The sequence below is a fragment of the Mobula birostris genome, chromosome 19, assembly GCF_030028105.1.
Source record: "Mobula birostris isolate sMobBir1 chromosome 19, sMobBir1.hap1, whole genome shotgun sequence".
NCBI lineage: Eukaryota > Metazoa > Chordata > Chondrichthyes > Myliobatiformes > Myliobatidae > Mobula > Mobula birostris.
This window is the reverse complement of record NC_092388.1, coordinates 48,324,164-48,349,753: the sequence shown is the minus strand read 5'-3', so window position 1 is coordinate 48,349,753 and position 25,590 is coordinate 48,324,164.

Here is a 25,590-nt window from a genome sequence, read left to right as displayed (position 1 = left end):
TAGTTCGAGCCTTGGCTGAGGCAGCGTGTGTGTCCTTGAACAAGGCACTTAACCACACATTGCTCTGCGACGACACCAGTGCCAAGCTGTATGGGTCCTAATGCCCTTCCCCTGGACAACATCGGTAGCGTGGAGAGGGGAGACTTGCAGCATGGGTAACTGCCGGTCTTCCATACAACCTTGCCCAGGTCTGTGCCCTGGAAACCTTCCAAGGCGCAAATCCATGGTCTCATGAGACTAACAGATGCCTGCTCTTTAAGATGTGAAATGGCAACTATTCTTGATTGAATCATTAACACACTTGATACTTGTATACAAATCCAACTTTGATTGGAAGTACAACAAACATTAAATAAGTTATCCCAGGATTTAATTCAAGGCTTGTTTCTTACAAAGCAACCACAATACCAGTCTCTAGAAGCAATGACTCCTTTGTTCTGGGCCAGGCAACAGAATGAGCCATGGTTTTTTCTGCTCCAGGGCTGCATCAGCTAAAGTCTTGATCCTGCCTCCACCCACTCACAGCTGCTTCTAGTGAAGGAGCTTTTAACTTGAGCAACTGACAGAGCTCACTCTTGTCTAGCTGTCCCAGGCCTTCTGCAGTCTTTGGAGTTTATTACCTTTTGTTATCTGCTGCTAAGTCTCTAACGTTTGACCTAACTTCTAACCTTTCCTTGAAGAAGAGCTTGAGTTCACTGTGCTCAGCTATAGGAGAGAGGGGGGTCAGGTCTCCAGAGATAGAGCGCGCATTTGGTGTGCTGCACTTTGAACCTTTGCACTGCACAAACAAGCATAACAAAGCTGCTGACGCTGCAGAAACAGTTCAGTGCTGCTTATTGGAGAATGGGAGATGTCAACCTCAGAACCGAGGTCCCTAGGCCAATGCTTTGGTGTGGACTGTTCTGCTCCTTGTTGGGATTTGAGATTCTTTTCATGTTAAAGCTTTAAGTATAGCTAAAAGTTAGAAAACTGTGCTCATGCATTCTGACATTGAAGTAGTCAACGCAGTTTAAAGAGACTACAAAACACTTCAGAACACTCCAAGCTCATGAAAGACTATCTCTTTTCCTTTCCCATTGGTCTCTGAATGGGAACCAATATGCTCTCCTCCCACATGCCTGTGTATTATGATCTGTCTTCCTTCTTTTCTCTTCCCATAGTATCAGCCTAATTCCTGGAAATACCCCATGTTTCGAGATGCACGGGAAGCAGAGTGATATGTCCTGCTGCTGCTGTTGTATCTTTCATTTGAGTTTAGTGCCATGAGGTTCCAGAATTTAAGCATTTTCCCTTTCCTCCTTTGACTGCATAGTTGCTTCCAATCTGCATTGATTTATCATTCTGCAGGACAATGTAATTTGTTTTTTTTTTAGGACCTGGCATGATTTTCTATTCTGTTAGACCCTGTGCTTCGAAAGACAGTGACTTGGAATGGTGCAACACAGGAGCAGGCAAATCAGCAGACAATGTCTATGCCCAACTCAAAGCTGATTTTTTTTCTACCTGCGTATAATCCATATCCTTCCATTCCCTGCATATTCGCGAGCCCACCTTACTTACTGCCTGTTACACAGTTGCCGTTTAGGCAGCAATGGAGTTCCTCCAACTCTGGCAGTGTTCAGAGCTTCCTTCATTGGGTCAGTAGTTTCCTCTTGGTTTTCAGTACTCTCAGCCATACAAGTCCCAGATGGAGACTGAGGAATACTGCTGCACTCAGGTGTAGAAGGATTCTTCATTGCTGTTTCCGTAACTATTTTGTTTTACCAGTCAAGGTTGTTAGCCCTGAGCTGAACCCCTGAACTTGGAGGACCAGTGGACCACTTTTAGTCTGGCCCCTACCCTTTGACCTGTTTGGCATGGATATCCCAACCAAGAGCCAAAACATAAAGCTCTGACTCCAGCCAGTACCACTCTCTGGGTCACAGAGGCACACAAGCCTCCAAACCATGACAAGGTTGTGGTCCCCTTGGAGGCACGAGTCCATCTGACAGACAAGAAACCAATGTGCCAAAGACAACAAACTGTGCAACCTCAGAAGAAAATAAATAAATAAACAAACAAAAAAATCTGGAGAACATTAGATAAAGGGTCCTTGAAAGTGAGTCCATAGGAGTTTGGAGTCCAATCCTTGTGCTCTCTGTAAGGAGTTTGTACGTCCTCCCCATGGAATGTGTTAGTTTCTCCTAGGTGCTCTGCTTTCCACAATGGTCCAAATACCTGCCAGTTAGTAGATTATTCAGTCATTGGAAATTGGGTTAAATTGGTGGGCTGCTGGTGGTGCAGCTCGAAGGACTGGAAGAGCCTATTCCACGATCTGTCTCTAAATAGTATGAGTAAATTACGCCCTGAAGACTGTTCCCGACACCCACCACCCTCTGTGTAAAAAAATCTTGCCCCGCAACTCCTATAAACTTTTTCCTCCTCACCTTAAATGCATACCCTCTAGTTCTTGATACTTCTACCCCAAGAAACTTAACTTATGCATTTCCATAGTTTCCCTGCTTGATATTCACTCATTGCATCTGAACCCATCATTTTCCATCAAAACCTACTCACCAGGAAGCTAGAGATCCTTCAATTCCATTGTAAAGCTGCATTATTCATCACCTTGAAGGTTGAGTTGGTGGTGAGAAAGGCAAATGCCATGTTAGCATTCAGTTCAAGAGGTCTAGAATACAAGAGCAGGGATGTGATGCTGAGGCTTTATAAGGAACTGGTGAGGCCTCACCTTGAGTATTGTGAACAGTTTTGGGCCCTTCATCTTAGAAAAGATGTGCTGGCATTGGAGGGGGTTCAGAGGAGGTTCACAAGAATGATTCCAGAAATGAAAGGGTTATCATACAAGGAACGTTTGATGGCTCTGGGTCTATACTCACTGGAATTCAGAAGGATGAGGGGGATCTCATTGGAAACTTTCGAATGTTGAAAGGCCAAAACTGTCATAATGGGGGGCATTGGGAATGGACCCAAATGCAAGACACAGACACTGAAGTACTAGCAACAGGACTTGACTAGAGAACTAGAGTTAGGGACAGGACTGGATGCAGACAAGGAGTTGGGACAGGAATGCAGACTAGGCTAGGGAAGCAGGACCAGGACAAGGGACTGGGAACAAGGAGCCTGGGCATGGACTCCAAGCCAGAGACTGGACAAGGACCCAGAACCTGGGTCTTGACTTGGGCTTGGACCCCAAAACCAGGCGAAGACGAGGCTCGGGTTCTTGGAGACCAGGCGAAGACGAGACGAGGCTCGGGTTCTCGGAGACCAGGCGAAGACGAGACGAGGCTCGGGTTCTCGGAGACCAGGCGAAGACGAGACGAGGCTCGGGTTCTCGGAGACCAGGCGAAGACGAGACGAGGCTCGGGTTCTCGGAGACCAGGCGAAGACGAGACGAGGCTCGGGTTCTCGGAGACCAGGCGAAGACGAGACGAGGCTCGGGTTCTCGGAGACCAGGCGAAGACGAGACGAGGCTCGGGTTCTCGGAGACCAGGCGAAGACGAGACGAGGCTCGGGTTCTCGGAGACCAGGCGAAGACGAGACGAGGCTCGGGTTCTCGGAGACCAGGCGAAGACGAGACGAGGCTCGGGTTCTCGGAGACCAGGCGAAGACGAGACGAGGCTCGGGTTCTCGGAGACCAGGCGAAGACGAGACGAGGCTCGGGTTCTCGGAGACCAGGCGAAGACGAGACGAGGCTCGGGTTCTCGGAGACCAGGCGAAGACGAGACGAGGCTCGGGTTCTCGGAGACCAGGCGAAGACGTGACGAGGCTCGGGTTCTCGGAGACCAGGCGAAGACGTGACGAGGCTCGGGTTCTCGGAGACCAGGCGAAGACGTGACGAGGCTCGGGTTCTCGGAGACCAGGCGAAGACGTGACGAGGCTTGGGTTCTTGGAGACCCAGGTTCTTGGAGGCTAGACAAGGACATGACGGGGAAGGGTACTAAGAGGCAACTCCTGGGTAGGACACAGGACTCTACCCCACAGAGGCAAGGATAGGGAGGGATAGACCCAACCACAGGGCAACAGCAAAAGGCCTGGCTTACCAAACAGAGGCAAGGGACAGGAAGGGAGCTAGGTCCTGGGTGGCTCCAAGACTCAAGGCAGCCAGTAACCTCAGCAGGCTATGGAACAGCCAAATCTATATCTCGATGCTTGCATTAGCCTTCCACCAGTAAGTCACTCCAGGGGAAGACTGACAAAACAACCCAGCACCCACACTTGATTCCAGGGCCACTTATATTCCCAGCCCCAAGATGAGCATCAGGTGCTTATGGTTAAGTCCAACTGAAACCAGGGACAGCCGGAAGACCCGGAGTCCGGAGTCTGCAGACCGGACTGTGAACCAGAATGTGGACTTCGGACCGGACCATGACAGAGATATGGAAAGGATAGAGATATAGACGTGGAAAGGATGTCTCCCATGGTGGGAGAGTCTAGGACAAGAGGGCCAGGCTCAGGATAGAGGGGCGCCATTTTAAAACAGAGATGTGGAGAAATTTCTTTAGCCAAAGGGTGGTGAATTTGTTGATGTTGTCACATGCAGCTATGGAGGCCAGGTTGTTAGGTGTATTTAAGGCAGAGATTGATTGATTATTGACATTATGGCTTCAAAGATTATGGGGAGAAGGCTGGAAACTGGGGTTGAGGAGGAGATAGAAAAAATGGATCAGCTATGATTGAATGGCGGAGTAGACTCGATGGGCCAGATGGCCTAATTCTGGTCCTGTGTCTTATGGTCTTATGGTCTCAGAAGGATAAGGATAACAGCTACAACAGTTCCCTGCTCTTTACACATTACACTACATTCCCTCTTGAAAATGGGCCAGCTTTCTCTCATGGTCAAAATCTTCTCTACCTAACAGCACTGCCCAAGTGGAAGTTCAAGGAGAAAACATTTCAAGGACAACAAGGGGATCCGGTGGTGAAGTTCAAAGCCTGAGAATAAAATAAATAACAGTTGGAAGCTAGGTATGAAAACCAGATGGGCATCAATTAGCTTCAGAAAAACTGGAGAATGAACCTGGCATTATCTGGTATTTCATCACTCTGTATGCTTTCACCTACTGGGCCATCAGAACACCATCCCTATACAGATGACATTCTCTTTCGAAGTATATGAAATATGTTGTTTCTTGTTTGCTTTTGGAAGTTACAGTCAATGAGAATCAGTTGTATATATCAACAGAAAACAAGGAAATAATTAAGTTTGCACTGAATGCTTTGTTGCAAAGAGTTCAATGAGATGAGATGATGAGCAAAACTGAACTCTGAAGCTACAACAGTAACTACAGTTTAATTGGCTGTAATGCACTTTTGAAAGGAAGGCATGCATTTATAGAGTGTCTTTCACAACCTTGCAGTGCTCTGAAGAGTTTTTCTGCCAATGAAACAGTGTAAGAATGCAGAGATAGGCAGTAGACTATGAAAAACATAAATACCGCTGGAATGCAGAGATTGGCAGCAGCCAGTGGAATGCTTAGCCACTGGCAGATATTGAGATCAGTAGCAGCCATTATCTTCACATGGCAACAATTTGCGGTCAAGCAGCCTCTGCAGGGAGAAAGGAACTGTTGATATTTTGGGTCAAAATCCTGTTTCAGGTCTCAGCATTATCTTCATAGCAATCTCTCACGAACAACAACGTGATAAGGATCAATTAATCTACTTTTATAATCTTGATCAAGGAATAAAGGTGTAACTCTTTTCTGAAATATTGCCAGGGGATTATATTCATCTTTAGGCAGAGGTAGGGCCTTAGAAATGATGGAGGTGCTTCTGACTATTTATATACAAGAGTGGGAACATGGGCCTGGATTTTGCTTTATGATTCTGGGGTGCGAATAGAACCCAGAACCTTCTAACAACGAATTGAGAATGTTTTTACTTTACCTCGGCTTTAGGACATACCAAAGTGGTGAAAGGAGCCATTTAGAGTCACAGAGTCCTCCAGCAAGAAAACAGGCCATTCTACACACTGTCTATGCTGTCATTAAGCACCCACTTAGTCTAATTCTACCTTAACTCTTTTTACTCAATCTCTCCCCCATCCCTACTCCCTCTCTGTAGATCTATGACCAATCTACACACTAAACAACACACAGTGGTCAATGAACCTACCAATGCCCAATGCATTGGTCTTTGGGATATGGATGAAATGGTAGCATCTGGAGGAAACCCATGTTGTCACATGGACAGCACTGGAGCTCAAGAACATGGATCACTGGAGTTTTGAGATAATGGTTCTACTGGCTGCATTACTTCCACTTAGAAAAGTGAATATCTAACAGAGATTTGAACTGTAAATACTCAGATTAAAAGTGTAATGCCCTACCAACTTAGCCGTCTAAGCTCCAGATTCAAAAACTTTATTGCAGTTAAATGTAAGATTTTTTTCCCTTTTATTGTCTTTAAAAGCACACAGTGAAGTGTTGAAACTTGACCTTACTGGTGTTCACATTTAGCTTGGAGACTGTCAAAAACAAGTTTTATTAAAAGGTAATTCCAGCTTGCCAGCTGACATCATGTTTTACCTGAAAAAACTCATCTAACTGAATGCTCCTGAACTGAATGAGAAAAGCTGTTATTACTAAAGCTGAAACAACAAATCCTGGCAGGATGCCAGACTGCGCTCTCCCAAGGGTGTTACAGATGGCGGCACGACTAGGTCCTAAAGAAGCTGGCGGAGATCCCAGAGAACAGCAGGCGGTATCCGAGGAGTAGCCTTTTCCCAGTGGACGACAATTCATCCCATTTGTTAAGGCTGGTAAGAGTGCTTAATGTACCCACCTGATGTCGTAGCCGTTTGCATGCAACAGTGGCCACACCCCAGGCAACGGCTTCGACAAGCCAGCTAAACTAGGTGAGGGTAGCCAACAGGTCTCAAACCCTCGGAGAGATAGGGAGTTGTCTATCCCAGCATGTGAAGATAGACTCTGGCGGATTGAGCGGACGAGACCAATGGAAGGTCCAACAGGTTAGAAGACGGTCTCTCCAAGCATTGTGGAATGTGTAGAGCAGGACAAGACACAGAAGACTTCTTGGTCATCCACTACGCCTAGTCCCATCTCCAGCCGTCTGGACTCTGTCTTGCCACTGGATCCAGATGGGAATTGGGAAGAGAGAGTGAGGCTGACGCTGCGTAACTCTCCCTCACTTAAATCCAAGTCACGCGCCAGTCTCGACACCATCATAATGGTGTTGAGGTCCTCATTGACATCGACAATGGACGAACACACCCATCCAAGAGCTCCTTCAGGGCTCCCCTCCACAGGCAAGGAGTGGAACATGAGGATGTACCTCGGCAGACAGCTACAGTTCCCCACTGAAATCACCACCTCATCTCTCCGCCCAGAGCTAGTGGTCCATGGCCACCAAAACAGTCTTCCTTGTTGAGTTAACCATCCCATGGGAGGAAGGAGTGGAGGGCGCCCACGAGTGGAAGAGGCCTCAGACCAAGCAGCTGAGTGTAAAAAGCTGGCTGGAGGACTGTTATCTATCCTGTGGAAGTAGGATGTCGGGACTTCGTCAGTGCATCCACAACAAGGTTACTCTGTAATATGGCAGTGACCAGTGTGAGGCTCAGGAGAAGCACCACAGAATTGGCTAAAGAGGCAGAAAAGAGCAATGTTTGGCTATGACTGAGGCGGAAGGATGGAATTGGGGGACCAACTAACCCCATTGAAAACTGCAGGGGGTGGCAGGGAGACACCCCTGCCACCAGGAGATGCGCCAGGGAGCAAAACATCAATGAATGGTGGTCCCCAGCTGATGACCCTGTAGCTGATCCAAGGGCATTGTTGGAGTGTGGCAGGCAGCAATGCTAAACAGGAAACATCTTCCTGTAAATCTCATTGAAATTTACATTATATTAGGCCCATGTCCAAGTCTCTAATGAATTGCTGACATTCCAGTTAGACACAATAGATTTATGGTGATTAAGTTGGATAACCTGCCAATGTTAATAGATATAACATGGCTTCAGTATAGATGACCACGTACACGATACTGTTACCGTATTTAATTAAATCTGTACACTATGGTTTTGGCAGTCCAAAACTGGAACATTGCTCTGAAGCAGCACTATTCATTAGAAATTAAATTCCTCTCTTCACCTCTTTTTCTCTTTTCTTACAGCAGATGTCTCAGGCACTCAAAAGCACTCTGAACAGGTTGGCTGTGTAGAGCATTTCCATTGAACAGACACTCAGTGGCCATTTGGTTATCTGAGTTACTGTCAGCTTGAACTAATCTGGCAATTCCTTTCTTCCTCTCTCATTAATGAGGTGTTTTCACCCACAGAACTGCCCCTCACTGGATGTTTTATTATTGATTTTTGCACCATTCTCTGTAAACTCTAGAGATGTTGCGAGTGAAAATCCCAGAAGATGAGCAGTTTCTGAGATACTCAAACTATCCCGTCTGGCACCAGCAACCATTTCACAGTCAAGGTCACTTGGATCACATTTCTTCTCCATTCTGATGTTTGGTCTGAACAACAACTGAACCTCTTGACCTTAAGCTAAAGAGTATTGGCCAACTTTCAAAAGCAGGGATGTTTAGGAAGGTCAGGTATCCACCATTACATCAATCAATCAAAGTTCTGAGAGTCTGTATCTAATGGCACTGTGGGAAGACTTTAATCAGATGAACTACAGTGATGCAATCAGAAAGCTCAGTGACTATCCTTTAGGAAGAGGGCAAGAAATGCTGATTTTTGCAGTGGATGCCCTTATTTCCAAAGTGACATATGCAATAGAGAGACCACTGCCAGGCTCCTGCACCCAGTTTAAATATGAAAGAGTTGAGCTTTGATGCTACTTCTGGATTCTAACAGCGCGTCAATGCCAAAATGAAGGATTCATTCCTGCCACTGCCTGTAAGAAGTCTGTACGTTCCCTCCGTGAAAGTACAGGTTTCCTCCGGGTGTTCCAGTTTCCTTCAACAGTCCAAAGACGTACTGGTTGGTAGGTTAATTGGTCATTGTAAATTGTCCCATGGTTATGCTAGGGTTAAATCGGGGGATGGCAGGGCAGCATGGCTCGAAATGCACTTATTCCTGTCACAATGGCGGGGGTTTTGGGAGCAAGGGTGGACCCAAATGCAAGACACATCTTGTGAGGTTAATTAGATTTAGTTTATTGTACGATACCAGGAGAGCAAGACAGAAGCAGGAATAGCGAACAGGATAAGGACTCAGGACTATGACTAGGCTGGGACCAAGGGTCTGGTCTTGGACTCGGAATCGGCTCCCAGAAGTAGAGGAGACATGAAGAGGCTAGGGTATGGACTCCGAGCCCGAGACTGGGCAAGGACCCAGTACTTGGGTCTTACCTCAGGCTCAGACCCCAGAACCAGGCATGGACATGACATGGGCTAGGGAGAGGAGGAACATGGAAAACAGAACCACAGTCTCGGGAGAGCAGGTATATGGAACCATGGACACATACACAGAACACAGATTTGGGACCCCTCCTTGGGTACAGGACATAGGACCGGGACTCACACACAGAACAGAGAGCCAGGACCCCTCCTTGGGTACAGGACATAGGGCCGGGACTCATGACCCTCCGCGGGGCAATGGCAAGACGGCCTGACTTACCCCACGGAGGCGAGGGCAAGACGAGACAGGGCATGACTCTCTGCGGGGTAACGGCAAGATGACCTGACTTACCCCACGGAGGCAAGGACAGGACAAGACCAACACGAAAGCACACCAGACAATACCTACCTAGCTCCGGCGATAGAACTAGACCGAAGTGCAGACGAGGGCTAGAGGCAAGAGGGGCAGAGAAGGGATTCAGACGGGGGGGGAGGACAGGAATCACAGACCGCCAGGGCCAGGACTTGACTCGGAACTGGGAAGCCGCAAGGGCCAGGACTTGACTTGGTACTCGGATGCCCCCAGGGCCAGGACTTGACTTGGTACTCAGATGCCGCCAGGGCCAGGACTTGGACTTGGACGTGGTACTTGGATGCCGCTGGAGCCAGGACTTGGACGTGGTACTTGGACGCTGCCGGAGCCTGGACGTGGTACTTGGAGCCTCCAGGAAGTGGCGAGCTCTAGACTTGGCCCAGGAACAGTAGACAGCGGCTCCTGATTCTCTCCGACAGGTTAACTGATGGACCCACCTTGATGAGGAAACTTTGCAGGCTCGCTTCGGCAAGGTAACTGGACAGGGTTGCTCCGGTGAGGAAAGGCGAATTACCGGCACTCGCTTCGGCAGAGACTAGGTTTGCTCCGGCCAGGTGACATCAGCACACCGTGCCTTTGATGACTTTGCAAACGCTCCCGTGCCGAACGGCTGAAAGCCAGAGACTATAAGCTACCGGTTCAGCCGAGCGTTAATTGCGTCTTATCACCAAAGCCGAGGGACACGGGGAAACAGGGAATCAACAGTCCGGATCGTAACATTAAAAAAGTAAATTTAAAGGGACCCCGATCCGGACCATGGCAATTCTGTGGTTTAGTTCAATAATAAAAAAAAATTCCAGTGAAAAAAACTCAGGAGTCAGTGAAACTTCATCTAATCAACACCCCTAGACTTGCTTTCTATCATGACAGGCAAGAGAACCAACAATGCCCATAGCACATGTTCTGAAACTAGGTATCAGAAATCTCTTTCTCCTGATATCGAAAGATGGACCAAATCTCAACACACTGTCCATTTCTGGATGGGGAATTACATGTGGTTATAAGTTCTTTATGGTTTTCATGGTGAATCTTTCAAACTTATCAGCCTTCTGGCACATGGGTTGGATTGCGGACCATTTTTGAAGAATATAGAGGATGTTATTCCTGATGCAGTGTTTCTGAGGGTGTATGAGGTGTATGGAATATAACAGGTATATGATGGTGATTCAACTTTTCATTCTTTAGCTGAGGAACAGACAACTTTGGTGTTTCAGTTCTGGTTTACAATTTGATGGATTTAGCTTAATTTGCACTCGATATCCAAACATATGCCCTTCTTCTTAATTATTGCTGTCCCTTAGACACCAGCAATAGATCGCAGGAGGGAATTTTCGAAAGAAAGGGCACACTGTATTCACTGAATGTATGTCACTTTTTACCAAGTATGTGTTTCTGTAATATGGCAGGCAATACTTTCTCTCTCTTTCTCTCCCTTTCTGAAACGCTTCAGTCCAAAACTAATATTTTTATAAATTGTGAGATTGTGAAGCAGCAAGGATTAAAGAGGATTAGCAGTGAGTGATGAGTTCTGTTGCCCTGGTTTAGCAAATTTATGTGGGTGCACAGGCCATTAATTGTTAGGTTCAGCTCTTCCACACAAGACAAATACCTGCAGATTGCGGCCTGACACTGCGATTTGTCAAACTGTACAACTGCTGCTCACCAGACCCTGAATGCAGAAGCAAAGTACAAAGAAGGAAGAATGGATAGATAAGAAATTATAATGACATCATCCACCCTTTTCCCTACCTTTGTTCTTCATGACCTGCTCTCTTTATCCCTGAATTTTCCACCTCCACATTCAATACTCTGCTCATATGTTCCAAATTCTGCAAAATACAGTCCAAGTCATCCTCCACAACATGCCCTAATCATCTCTAGCTCTCATGAAATAATGTTATACAATGAACTTGAAACTCTCACCTTCATCTTCAAATGCTTCTCTCCGTGGCTCATCTGCACTTTGATCAGTGCTGTACTTTCACTGAGGCCTCTTGCACATTCTCCCCTTATTTAATGCTTCAAGAATGGCACATAGTTCTTCTTTCCTTGTCTTACTTTCAGAAAATACATTCCCTTAATCCACCGCCTTCCAACTTCTCCCTTTCCAATTTAAAAGGAAGGGTGCATCTGGCAATCGCTTTAGCCAGCCAGTATGGAGATTTTTGGGTAGTTTTCATGACACATTCCATATACTCACCATCCTCTTAAATCTTTTTCCTCTCATCCTAAACCTATACCTCTTAATTTTAACTCCTGTTGTTAAGCGCCGTTGAGTCGTCATCGTCTCATGGCGACCCTATGGATGGAGTAGCTGTCCATCGGGTTTTCGTGGCGAGATATGGAAGTAGATTACCAGGCCCCTCTTCTGCGCAGGTACTGCTGCCGCCCAGGTTGGGACCTGCCGGATTCAAACCCAGGCCCATCTGCCTCGAAGTCCAGTGCTGATGCCGCTACACCACCAGCTGGCCCCCTACCATGAGAAAAAGACTGCTACAGTTCACTTTATTTAAGCTTCTCATCATTTAAACACTTATATAATGTCACCCTTTACTTGCTTACGTTTCAAGGAGTAAAGACTTAACCTCGCCAACTTCTCTCAATACAACATGCCTTCTAGTCCTGGAAACATCCTTCCAAATCTTGTCTGCACCATTTTCACTTTAAACACATCTTTCCTATAACTCAACTAAATTCACCACCTTCATTCAACATCCAAGGTTCTCTTACTTTGCAATCCTTGTCCTTCCTTCCTGCTAGAACATACCTGTCCTGTACTCTGTGCAGTTGATCTTCCACACGTCAGATGTGGGCTTGCCCAGAAGCAGTTTTTCTCGAGTAACTGTCCCTAGTTCCTCTCTGATACTCTCATATTATGCCCTGCTCTAATTTAATACTCTCTCACAATGTCCATACTTATCCAATCTATAGCTGCCTTTGAGCTTAAGGAATTGTGATCATTATTCTTTAATTGTACTTCCACTGAATGATCAATCACCCGGCCAAGATCATTATTAAACACAAGGCAGTATGACCCTTCCACTTTTTTGGATGATTACATATTAATTTAAGAAACCCTCCTGAATGGTCCAAACAAATTTTACCACATCTAAATTTCTTGCATTTAGGGGTCTCAGTCTGTATTAGGGAAGTCATTTACTACAACAACCATATTGTTTTTACACCTTTCCCTTTTCTGCCTATTAAAACTTAATCTTTTTATAGACATCAGAGGATTCACTCATCCCCGCCCCCCACCCCACCTCCTAAACACAATGATTACTTCCTTCTTCTTTTTGATAGGAGCTCGACAGCCAGGATATCTACCATCAGCCAGGATTCCCTGAACATGCAGGTTTATGCTTCACTCTGAGAAGAGTATTGTATCCCTGGGCTCTTGATATCTCACTATAAAATACCTCTCAATTGCCAATCATTCCTTTTCCTTCAAATAGGCTCACCCAATGAACCTCTGCTAGGTCTTGCCTAATTCCCTCTAAAATAACTCTGCTCCAGTCGAAGAATATAACCCATAAACCTGTCCTGTCTTTTTATCCTATCCACTGTCTTAAAACTAATTGAATTCTTGTCACTAGAGCCAAATGCCCACTGACTGCCTCGTTCCCTAAGACGGGGTGTGGTGTTGCACGTTCCTAAGCAGAGCCTTCTGTATATTGACTCAGGAAACATTTAATCAATTCCACCCTACCTCAAGCCCTTTACCACTGCATGTCCCAGTCAAAACCACAGAAACTGAACTCTCCCAGTATACAAACCTGCTATTCTTATAAATATGAGAACTTTCTCCACAAACCAACTCCTGAAATTCCCATCAACTATTGAGGTGAGGGCCTCCGTTGATCAGAGTTGATCATGAATATTGCATCCTAGCTGTCTAGAGATACAAGCCAGGACAGTATGATATGGAGAGCAAGCTATATGCTGCCCATATAGCAAGCTCCCCCTCTCCATGCATCAAAGAACGGCAGAGACCAATACTGGTACCAGCAGCATCGCAGGAGTTGCCAGTCAACTTTGAACTCAATGTAGGACTGCCTTAGAGACTCCAGCTCTGGACTTGTCCCTTGGGGTTGTTACGTACCCTGTAACTGGGTTGCCAAACCAGCAGAAATGGATCACCCAGTTGGAGTCTGGATTACTAGAACTAAGAAAATTTTATTAAAGAAACAAGCAACACAGTACTCTAATCAAAAGGATAATGAATGCAACAGTTCAGCAATGATAAACATACATGTACACAGAATTAAGATAACAGGATCAATCAAGCTCTATCGTTGTCTAGGGGTAAATGACCAGTTTCAAAGTGATGCAAAGTTCAGTTCAATTTAGTTCAGTTCAGTTCGCAGTAATTGCTGCCGTGGCGATGGACAGTGGCGGGAAGGAGAGAGAGAGCAAAAACGAATGAATATTCAAGGCTTCCAGACAGACCTTCGCAGTCAGCTTTCGGGCGAGTCCTTTGTGATGTCATCTGAGGTCACCGACTATGACCCCTCCGTTTCCAGATACGATCGTTTCCCTGTGCTGAACCTGGCACCCAGGCAAGGGTGGACACACACCAGGTTCCCGCCAATCGTGCCTTTCCACCCTGTGCGTTTATGGCCCGGTACTTCCCACCGACTTGTGAGAGGCGCACCGCTTCCAGGGTCTCGTTACCTTGGGTGTCATGTGTCCTGCCTTAGCGAACCTGTCCCTTTTTATTCCCCTGCTGGGGTATCGCCTGTCCATCACTTCAAACAGTTCAGGGCTCAAAGGGGGAGCCGATCTTGACAGCTCTCTCTCCCGTCCCTTCATTACACATCTCCAAATGCTGCTCCATTGTTTTCCTTATCTCTCTCTCTCCTGAAGACAGGTGGCAGACCAACTGCTGATCACACGGGACAGCTAACATCTTAATCTATGTGTATTCTTGTCACAGGGTTTACTCCCGAAGCCTTCCCCATGAGCGGGTATAGCCACGAGGCCATGGAGGTTTGAGATCAGAGTTTTTCTTCTCCTAAATGAGCTGCCAACCACAGCTGATGAGCCCCATCTGCCAAAATCAACTATTTTAGTTAAAGTCTGTCCCAAGCCTTGTGGCCCATCAGCCTGGTGCTTATGCCGGTTTCTGTGGCGTGAAGCAGCTGAGAGTACAAGACTCCCCCCCACCCCCGGATAGGACGCCAGTCTATCACAAGATTAACCCCCAGCATTTGCCAGTACCCATTTTCAGCTGGGTGGACTGGAGCAGTGTGTGGTTAAGTGCCTTGCTCAGGGACACAACACACTGTCCTGGCCGAGACTCGAACACACGACCTTCAGATTGTGAGCCCAATGTCGTAACCACTTGGCCACGCAACACACTGAAATAGAGGTTCTATAATACAGCCCCGCTGGGGTGACGTTCTTTTGTTTATAAGTTCTAACCATATGGCCTAATTGGATGATCCGCCAAGGATGATGACAGTAAGCATTGCTGTTGCAGCCTTCTTTTTCTGAAAGGCAACCACCCCTCTGTTTACATTTACCATTGTCACATCTATAGCATCTGTGTCCTGGAACATTAAACAGTCTGCCTTGCCCTTCTCTCAGCCATTTTTCTGTTATAGCTATGACATTCCAGTGCCCAGAGCCAATTCATGGTCTAAGTTCATCTACTTTACCTGTTAATCCTCAAGCATAAAGATGCATTTTAAACAAACATTTCTTTCCTTCTCTTTACCATGTCCTTCGCTACCCTGATTACAAAACTTGCCCTCCCAGGCTATTACTTTATCTCATGACTTGTTCCTATTTTGAGCCCCACCCCCTTATCTAGGAGAGGAGGGTAAAATGGTGAAAATCTTCCGTTCACCTGACATCCAGGTACATCAAGGTGTAATGATACACATACTGTCAGTACATTGAGATAGGAAGAGGAAACAGAATACAGAGGTGGCGAAGCAGTTTCTGAGAAAGCACAGTGCAGATAAACAAATTAAGTGCAAGCAAGGTAACTGTTTCCATCTTCCGAGGAAGGACAGGCACATGATAGGGCAAAATTGCAATCAGTGGGATGAGTTGAAGTGTAACAAGAGGGCAAAATCAGAAATGGTGATGAATGCAGGACTGAAGGTGTTATACTGGAATGCATGCAGTATATGCAATAAGGTAGATGATCTTGTAGCGCAGTTAGAAATTGGCAGGTATGCCATTGCAGGCATCACTGAAACGTGACTGAAACAAGATCATGGTTAGGACCTTAACATCCAAGGAAAGACCTTGTATTGAAAGCTCAGGCAGGTAGACCGAGGGATTGGGGTAGCTCTATTGCTAAAAAATTAAATCAAATCCTTAGGAAGAGATGACTTAGGATCGGAAAATGTAGAATCCTTGTGTATAGAGTTAAGGAACTACAAGGGTAAAAAGACCCTAATAGGAGTTATATGTAGGCCACTGAACTGTACCCAGGATGTGGGTTATAAATTTCAATGGGAAGTGGAAAAGACAAGTAGTACGAGCAATGTTACAATAGTCATGGGGGATTTCAATATGTAGATAGATTAGGAAAATCAGGTTGGTGCTGTATCCCAAGAGAGAGAATTTGTAGAATGTTTTTTCCATAGCTGTTTAGCGCAGCTTCTGGTCAAGTCCTCTAGGGAAAAGGCAATTCTAGATTGGATGTTGTGTAATGAACTAGATTTGATTAGGGAGCTGAAGGTAAATGAAACCTTAGGAGGCAGTGATCATAATTTGATAGAATTCATCCTGCAGTTTGAGAGGGAGAAGATAAAATCAGATCTATCAGTATTGCAGAGACAAGAGAGGGGAAGTTGATTGGAAGGAGTCACTAGCAGGGATGGTGGCTGGAGTCTATGGAGGTATTTCAGAAGGTGTAGGATAGGTACATCCCAAAGATGAAGAAATATTCTAAAGAAAGGTTAGGGCAACCGTGGCTGACAAGTGAAGCCAAAGACAGAATAAAAGCAAAAGATAGGCCATATAATATTGTAAAAAAATTAGCAGGGTTAGAGGATTAGGAAGCTCTTAAAAATCAAGGAAAGGCAACTAGAAAAAACTATAAGGAGAGAAAAGATTAGATATAAAGGTAAGCTCGTCAATAATATCGAAGAGAATACCAGAAGAATTTTCAGGTATATGAAAAGTAAAAGAGAGGCGAGGCTGGATATTGGATCACTGTAAAATGACTCTGGGGAGGTTGTATTGGGGTCAAAGAAATGGCTGATGAACTTAGTAAGTATTTTATGTCAGTCTTCACTGTGGAAGACACTAGCAGTATGCCAGAAATTTGAGAATGTCAGTTGAGTGTAGTTGCTATTACTAAGGAGATGGTGCTTGGGAAGCTAAAAGATAGGTAGGTCATCTAGACCAGATGGAAGAGGTAGCTGAAGTATTGTGAAAGCATTAGTAATAATCTTTCAAGATCACTAGATTCTGTAATGGCTTTGGATAACTGGAAAATTGCAAATGTCACTTCCCTCTTTAAGAAGGAAGGGAGGCAGAAGAAAGGGAACAATTTGCCAGTTAGCCTGACTTCAGTGGCTGGGAAGATGTTGGAGTCCATTATTAAGGATGAGGTTTAGGGGTACCTGGAGGCACATGATAAAGTAGGCCAAAGTCAACATGGTTTCCTTAAGGGGAAGTATTACCTGACAAGTCCATTGGAATTTTTTGAGGAGATAATAGACATGTAGACAAAGAAGAGGCTTTTGATAAAGTGCCACACATGAGACTGTTTAATAGACTGATATTACAAGAAAGATACTAGCATAGATAGAAGAATGGTTGATTGGTAGGAGGCAATGAGTTGAAATAAAGGAGACCTCTTCTGGTTAACTGCTGGTGAAAGGTGATGTTCTGCAAAGGTTGGTATTGGGACAGCTTCTTTTTGCATTATGGATCAATGATTTGTTGACAGCATTGTGGTCAAGTTTGCAGATGCTACAAAAATAGGTGGAGGGGCAGGGAGTGTTGAGGAAGCAAGAAGTCTGCAGAAAGACGTAGACAGATTGGGAGAATGGGAAAAGAAGTGGCACATGGAATATAGTGTAGGGAAATATATGGCCTATTTTAATAGAAGGAATAAAGGGGTGGACTATTTTCTAAAAGGGGAGAAAATTCAACCATCAGAGGTCCTTGTGCAGGATTTCCTAAAGGTTAACTTGCAGGTTTTATAGGTGATAAAGAACACAAATGCAATGTTAGCATTCATTTCCAGTGGGCTAGGATATACGAGTAAGAATGTGATGCTTAGACTTTATAAGGCATTGGTCAGACCGTTCTTGGAGTATTGTAAACAGTTTTGGGCCCCTTATCTAAGAAAAGATGTGCCAGCATTACAAAGTTTCCAGAGAGGTTCATGGGAATGATTCCGGGAAAGAAAAGATTAATAATTGAGGAGCGTTTGATGGCTCTGGGGCTGCACTCACTAGAGTTTAGAAGAATCGGGGGTGGGACCTCATTGAAACCTATCAAATATATATATTGAAAGGCCGAGTTAGAATGGATGAGGAGAGGATGTTTTCTGTGGTGGCTGGGTCTAGGACCAGAGGGCACAGCCTCAGAATTGGGGGATCGCCATTTAGAACAGAGATGAGAAGGAATTTCCTTAGCCAAAGTGTGGCAAATCTGTGGGATCCCAGGATGAGGGGTATTGGTTCACCCTGAGTTTACCTCCTCTGGGTTCTGCTCCAGCTCTGGCAGTTGGTGACCAAGCTGGGCCTGAATCAACATATAGTTTGCAGGACAATGTTTTGACAATGACAATGAATTAAAACTGTGTTGAGTCTGAAACTGGGTGTTGTTGCAGGCTGTTCCCAGGGCATTAGCCCAAACCCAGAGCTGCCAAACCAGTGATTAGAGAGTGGCCAGGACACCACACAGACGTCCAGATACAGGAGCAGATTTCTGGGCACAGAATCAGGATAAGATATTGGGGTTCAATCTGCTCCTTCTCACTGTATTTCTTTCTCTCCCTGCCTCCCTTTTGCTCAACATTCTCCTCTCTGTTTCTCACTTTCTCTCTCTCTCTCTCTCTCTCTCTCTCTCTATCTCTCTCCCTCTCTCCCTCTGTCAGTCTTTCTTTCTCTGTGTTAGTCTCTCTGTTTTCTCTGCCTGTCTGACTTTCTCTGTCTCTTCCTGTCTCCCCTCCCTACCCCTTCCATCACCAATCAGTTGCTGGAAATGGATCATCATGAGACCATAAGGTATAGGAGCAGGATTAGGCCATTTGGCCCATCAAGTCTGCTCCGCCATTCAATCATGGCTGATCCTTTATTCTCTCTCCTCCTCAACCCCATTTCCCGGCCTGCTCCCCGTAACCTTTGATGCCGAGTCCAATCAAGAACCTATCAATCTCTGCCTTATGTACACCCAACAACCTGGCCTGAGTAGTTGCACATGGTAATACATTCCACAAATTCACCGCCCTCTGGCCAGAGATTTCTCCGCATCTCTATTTTGAATGGATGTCCCTCTATCCTGAGGCTGCGCCCTCTTGTCCTAGACTCTCCCACCATGAGAAACACTCTTTCCACATCTGCTCTGCTTAGGCCTTTCAATATTTGATAGGTTTCAATGAGATCTGCCATCATCCTTCTAAATTCCAGTGAGTACAGACCCAGAGCCATCAAACGTTCCTCATATGATAACCATTTCATTCCTGGAATCATCCTTATAAACCTCCGCTGGATCGTCTCCAATGCCGGCTCATCTCCTCTAAGATGAGGAGCCCAAAACTGTTCACAGTATTCATGGTGAGGCCTCACCAGCGCCTCATAAAGCCTCAGCATCACATCCCTGCTTTTGTATTCCAGACCACTTGAAATGAATGCTAACATTGCATTTGCCTTTCTCACCACTGACTTAACCTACAAGTTAACCTTTAGGGTGTTCTGCACAAAGACTCTCAAGTCCCTTTGCATCTCAGATTTTTTGATTTTCTCCCCATTTAGAAAATAATCTGCACATTTATTTCTACTACGAAAGTACATGACCATGCATTTTCCAACATTGTATTTGATTTGCTACTTTCTTGCCCATTCTCCTAATCTGTATAAGTCTTTCTGCATCCTACCTGTTTCCTCAACACTACCTGCCCCTCCACCAATCTTCATATCATCTGCAAACTTGGCAACAAAGCCATCTATTTCATCATCTAAATTATTTCTATACAACATAAAAAGAAGTGGTCCCAACACCAACCCCTGTGGAACACCACAAGTCACTGACAGCCAACAACTAGAAAAGAATCCTTTTATTCCCACTTGTTGCCTTCTTCCAATCACCCAATGCTCTAACCACGTTAGTAACTTTCCTGTAATACCATGGGCTCTTAACTTGGTAAGCAGCCTCGTGTGTGGCACCTTGTCAAAGGCCTTCTGAAAGTCCAATTATACAACACCCACTGCATCCCCTTTATCTATCCTACTTGTAATCTCCTCAAAGAATTCCAACAGGTTCGTCAGTCAGGATTTCCCCTTAAGTAAACCATGCTGACTTTGTCCTATCTTGTCCTGTGTCACCAAGTACTCCGACACCTTGTCCTTAACAATTGATTCTAACATCTTCCCAACCACTGAGGTCAAGCTAACTGATCTATAATTTCCTTTCTGCTGCCTTCTGGCACCGTGCCAAAGTCCAATGATTTTTGAAATATAATTTCCCCCATCTCTAACACTACCTCTATCAGAACCCTAGGGTGCAACTCATCTGGCCCAGGTGATTTATGTACTTCTAGATTTTTTGGCTTTTTGAATACCTTCTCCCTTTTAATAGTAACTGCACCCACTTCTCTTCCTTCACACATTACAACATCTGGCACACTGCTAGTGTCTTCCACAGTGAAGATTGATGCAAAATACTCATTTAGTTCATCTGCCATCTCCCTGTACCTCAGTATTATTTCTCCTACCTCATTTTCTCACCACTATGTCCACCCTCATCTCTCTTTTATTTTTACATACTTGAAAAGCTTTTACTATCCACTTTGATATTATTTGCCAGCTTGCTTTCATATTTTATCTCTTCCCTTCTAATGATTCTTTTAGTTGCTCTCTGTAGGCTTTTAAAAACTTCCCAATCCTCTATCTTCCCACTAATTTTTGGTTTGTTGTATGCCCTCTCTTTTGGTTTTACATTAGCTTTGACTTCCCTTGTCAGCCACGGTTGTACTATTTTGCCATTTGAGTACTTCTTCATTTTTGGAATACACATTTCCTGCACTTTCCTCATTTTCCCAGCAGCCATTGCTGCTCTGCTGTTATCCCTGCCAGCAGCTCCTTCCAATTAACTTTGGCCAACTCCTCTCCCATACCACTGTAATTTCCCTTACTTCACTGAAATACTGCTACATCAGACTTTACTTTCTCCTTACCAAATTTCTAGTTAAACTCAATCATATTGTGATCACAGGTTCCTAAGAGTTCTTTTACCTTAAACTCCCTGATTGCCTCTGGTTTATTATATAACACCCAATCCAGTACAGCTGATCCCTTAGTAGGCTCAACAACAAACTGCTCTAAAAAACTTCTCTTAGGCATTCAACAAACTCACGCTCTTGAGATCCATTACCAACCTGATTTTCCTAATTGACCTGCATATTAAAATCTCCCATGACTATCATAACATTGCCCTTTTGACATGCGTTTTCTATTTCCCAATGTAATCTGTGTTCCACCTCCCAGCCACTTTTGGGAAGTCTGTATATTACTGCCATCAGGGTCCCTTAACCCTTGCAGTTTCTTAACTCAGCACACAAGGGTTCAACATCTTCCAATCCTATGTCACATCTCTCTGCTGATTTGATGCTATTCTTTACCAGTAGAGCCACGTCTCCCCCTCTGCTTACTTTCTTATCCCTCCAATATAATGTGTAACCTTGGACATTCAGCTCCCAACTACAACCATCCTTCAGCTGCGATTCAGTGATGGCCACAACATCACACCTGGCAATCTGTAAAAGTGCAAAAAGATCATCCACCTTATTTCTTATACTCCACGCATTGAGATACAACACCTTGAGTATCGTATTTGCTACCCTGTTTTGATTTTGCATCCCTAATGTACTGATACTCACCCTGTTGGCTGTAACTATGTCTTGTCACCTGCCTGCCCTCCCTGACAATCTGACTCCACACTATCTTTACTTTTTTACCATCTGTCCTATCCTGAATCCCATCACTCTGGTTCCCACCTCACTGTCAAATTAGTTTAAACCTTCTCCAAAAGCGCTAACAAACCTGCCTGCAAGAATATTGGCCTCCCTCGGGTTCTGGTGCAGCCTGGCACTTTTGAACAGGTCATACCTCCCCCAGAAGAGATCCCAATGATCTAAGAATCTGAAGACCTGTCTTCTGCACCAGCTTTTCAGCCATGCATTTATCTATCAAATCATCCTGTTTCTACCCTCACTGGCCCATGGCACAGGCAGCAATCCAGAGATTACTACTCTGGAGGTCCTGCTTCTCAGCTTCCCACATAGCTCTCTAAAATCTCTTTTCAGGACTTCTTTGCTTTTCCATCCTCTGTCATTAGTACCAATCTGTATCAAGGCATCTGGCTGCTCTCCCTCCCTCTCCAAAATGTTGTGTCACCTCTTCTAAAGCTGTGGCAGCAAGTGTGAAAGCTGAGAGGCTGAGCGGACCAGCAAGCAAGACTTTTGTCACTGGATGGCCCCTTTTCCTGTGGTCCGACAATAATAAGTATGCACTATTTACTTATTTATTGTGATACAATGCAGAATAGGTCCTTCTGGCCCTTTGAGTCACACTGCCCATCAATCCCTCAATTTAATCCTAGCCTAATCATGAGACTGTGGCATGTGGCCAAGTAGATAGGGCGTTGGGCTCACGATCTGCAGGTTGTGGGTTCGAGTCTTGGCCAAGGCAACGTGTTGTGTCTTTCAGCAAGGCACTGAACCACACACTGCTCCAGTCCACCCAGCTGAAAATGGGTACTGGCAAATGCTGGGGGTTAACCTCGTGATAGACTGGCGTCCTATCCATGTCAGTTGCTTCACGCCACAGAAACCATAAGCTCTGGCCTGATGGGCCACAAATTCTCGGGACAGACTTTGACTTTTTTTAATCATGATACAATTTACAAAGACCAATTGACTTACCAACCAGTATGTCTTTGGACTGTAGGAGGAAACTAGACCACCTAGAGGAAACCCATGTGGTGACGGGAAGAATGTACAAACTCCTTACAGGCAGAAATAGGAAGTGAACCCACGTTGCCTGTACTGTGGTACAGTGTTGTGCTAACCACTAAGCTACAGTGCCACCCCAACTGCGTTACAGTGATTCTCATCTCCACTTTACACCCAGCTCCATCTCGAAGGGAAGAAACATGCTGCAACTACATAGTTGTCTTTCGTCAGGGAGCTTCATTCTTTAGCTAGCACCAAGTCTCAAGGGATCTTCACACAACCTCCAAGGTAGATTAGAATTCATCGCACCTGAGCTGCCTGCTCCATTCAACATGGAGGTGCTGTGTATTATTATTTAAACCATGGCTATTATTTGGCGTTAGTATGCATGACTAATGCACTAAGCGAAAACAATATGTTAAACTTGTATTTGCATCAATTGTTCATTGTTGAAGTTAAGTTGATGGTCCCAATTGAAGCTGATTGTATTGCCGGGAAGACAGGTAAAAAACTCAAGGGGCTGCAATAATCTTGCCTGTTTTAAAAGGATGATCCAATGATATCTTTCTGAAAGGAATTAGATATATTCTCATAAAAAGAACATTTTGCAGTGTTTTGTTAAGAGTCAGGGAGCAGAATTAATTGAAGCTCTTACAGGTCCTTTCTGTTCTACAAGGCTCTATGACTATTATATAAGGAATCCATTTTCACCACATTGTCCCTTTACTCCATTAAGCAGAATGGATTTCTTGGCTAGCCTCTCCTCTATTGTTATCGAGAATGACAGCAGCACAGCTCCAACAATCTGCACTCATGCTTAATAATGAAGTCTGGCAGTTTAAGTGGTTCCATTTTACAGATGCAATGCTTTATTTTCATGGTTTCAGCAGCTTGGAGAAATATTAAGTTCAACCTTGCCCTCCATGCTAGTTTATCAGTTTTCTCCATATCTTCCTAAACCCAGTCTGGCAAACTTCAAACAGGAGCAACAATAGTGCTGCTACCTTCCAAGTGCTGGAATGAGTGTGTGCAGCATGTCTGCTGGGCACTGCTGATCTGAAATAAAACATTCAACTAGGACATTACACTGTGCAGGAGGTGGAGGTGATTGAGATTGGAAATTCTCCGAATGCAGGCCTATCTCTTAAGTACACAAGATTTTGGGACCATTAAGTTTTGCAAGGAATGATCTTCTGAAGATGTCCCTTTATTTCTGACTGTGCTCAGCATAACTCTTGCTGCAGTGTAATCCATTAGGCTGACAGACGGTCTTCCAAAGTGAGTGAGAGTTATGATAAAACTATAGCCTGGTGTACCAAGTTTCCAGCCAGCAAACTAGCATGGAAAAGTTAGATTTAGCCTTCTAGTATCTGCACTATATTGAACTGACTCTTGCAGAGGCATTCCAGACAAATCCTCACCACCTTTCACATGGAAGTAAATGTACTTTTCCCTGTTCTACAGCAGCAATGGGAAATGTGCAAAACACTCATCAAGGATTCAAAGTACATTTATTGTCAAAGTACGTATGCAGTTTACAACCCTGAGATTTGTCTTCCCCACAAACGGCCATGAAACAAAGAACCATGGAACCCGTTCAAAGAAAAACAGCAAACACTCCCTTCCCCTTCACGTGCAAAAAATGCAAATTGTGCAAATGGCAAAAACAACAAAAAAAGAGCAAAAACACAGAATATAAAACACAAAATCAAAAGGCATATTTCACTTCAGCTCAATCTTCATTATCTGCCAGCCACCCCAAATGAAAAAATGCCCAAAAATATCAACAAAAAAAGGAGTAACCAGAAAATAGAATGCGTCATATGTGAATTAGATTCCAATCTACAAACTATATTGATGAAACCTTGCCACACACATCAAAGTTGCTGGTGAATGCAGCAGGCCAGGCAGCATCTCTAGGAAGAGGTACAGTCGTCGTTTCGGGCCGAGACCCTTTGTCAGGAATAACTGAATGAAGAGATAGAGATATGAAAGTGGGAGGGGGAGTGGGAGATCCAAAATGATAGGAGAAGACAGGAGGGGGAGGGATGGAGCCAAGAGCTGGACAGTTGATTGGCAAAAGGGATATGAGAGGATCATGGGACAGGAGGCCCAGGGAGAAAGAAAAGGGGCGGGGGTGAAAACCCAGAGGATGGGCAAGGGGTATAGTGAGAGGGACAGAGGGAGAAAAAGGAGAGAGAGAGAAAGAATGTGTGTATATAAATAAATAACGGATGGGGTACGAGGCAGAGGTGGGGCATTAGTGGAAGTTTGAGGTCAATGTTCATGCCATCAGGTTGGAGGCTACCCAGACGGAATATAAGGTGTTGTTCTTCCAACCTGAGTGTGGCTTCATCTTTACAATAGAGGAGGCCGTGGATAGATATATCAGAATGGGAATGGGACATGGAATTAAAATGCGTGGCCACTGGGAGATCCTGCTTTCTCTGGCGGACAGAGCGTAGGTGTTCAGCGAAATGATCTCCCAGTCTGCGTCGGGTCTTGCCAATATATAGAAGGCCACATTGGGAGCACCGGACGCAGTATATCACCCCAGCCGACCCACCTGAAAGTGTCGCCTCACCTGGAAGGACTGTCTGGGGCCCTGAATGGTGGTAAGGGAGGAAGTGTAAGGGCATGTGTAGCACTTGTTCCGCTTACAAGGATAAGTGCCAGGAGGGAGATCAGTGGGGGGGGGGATGGGGGGAACGAATGGACAAGGGAGTCGCATAAGGAGCGATCCCTGTGGAAAGCA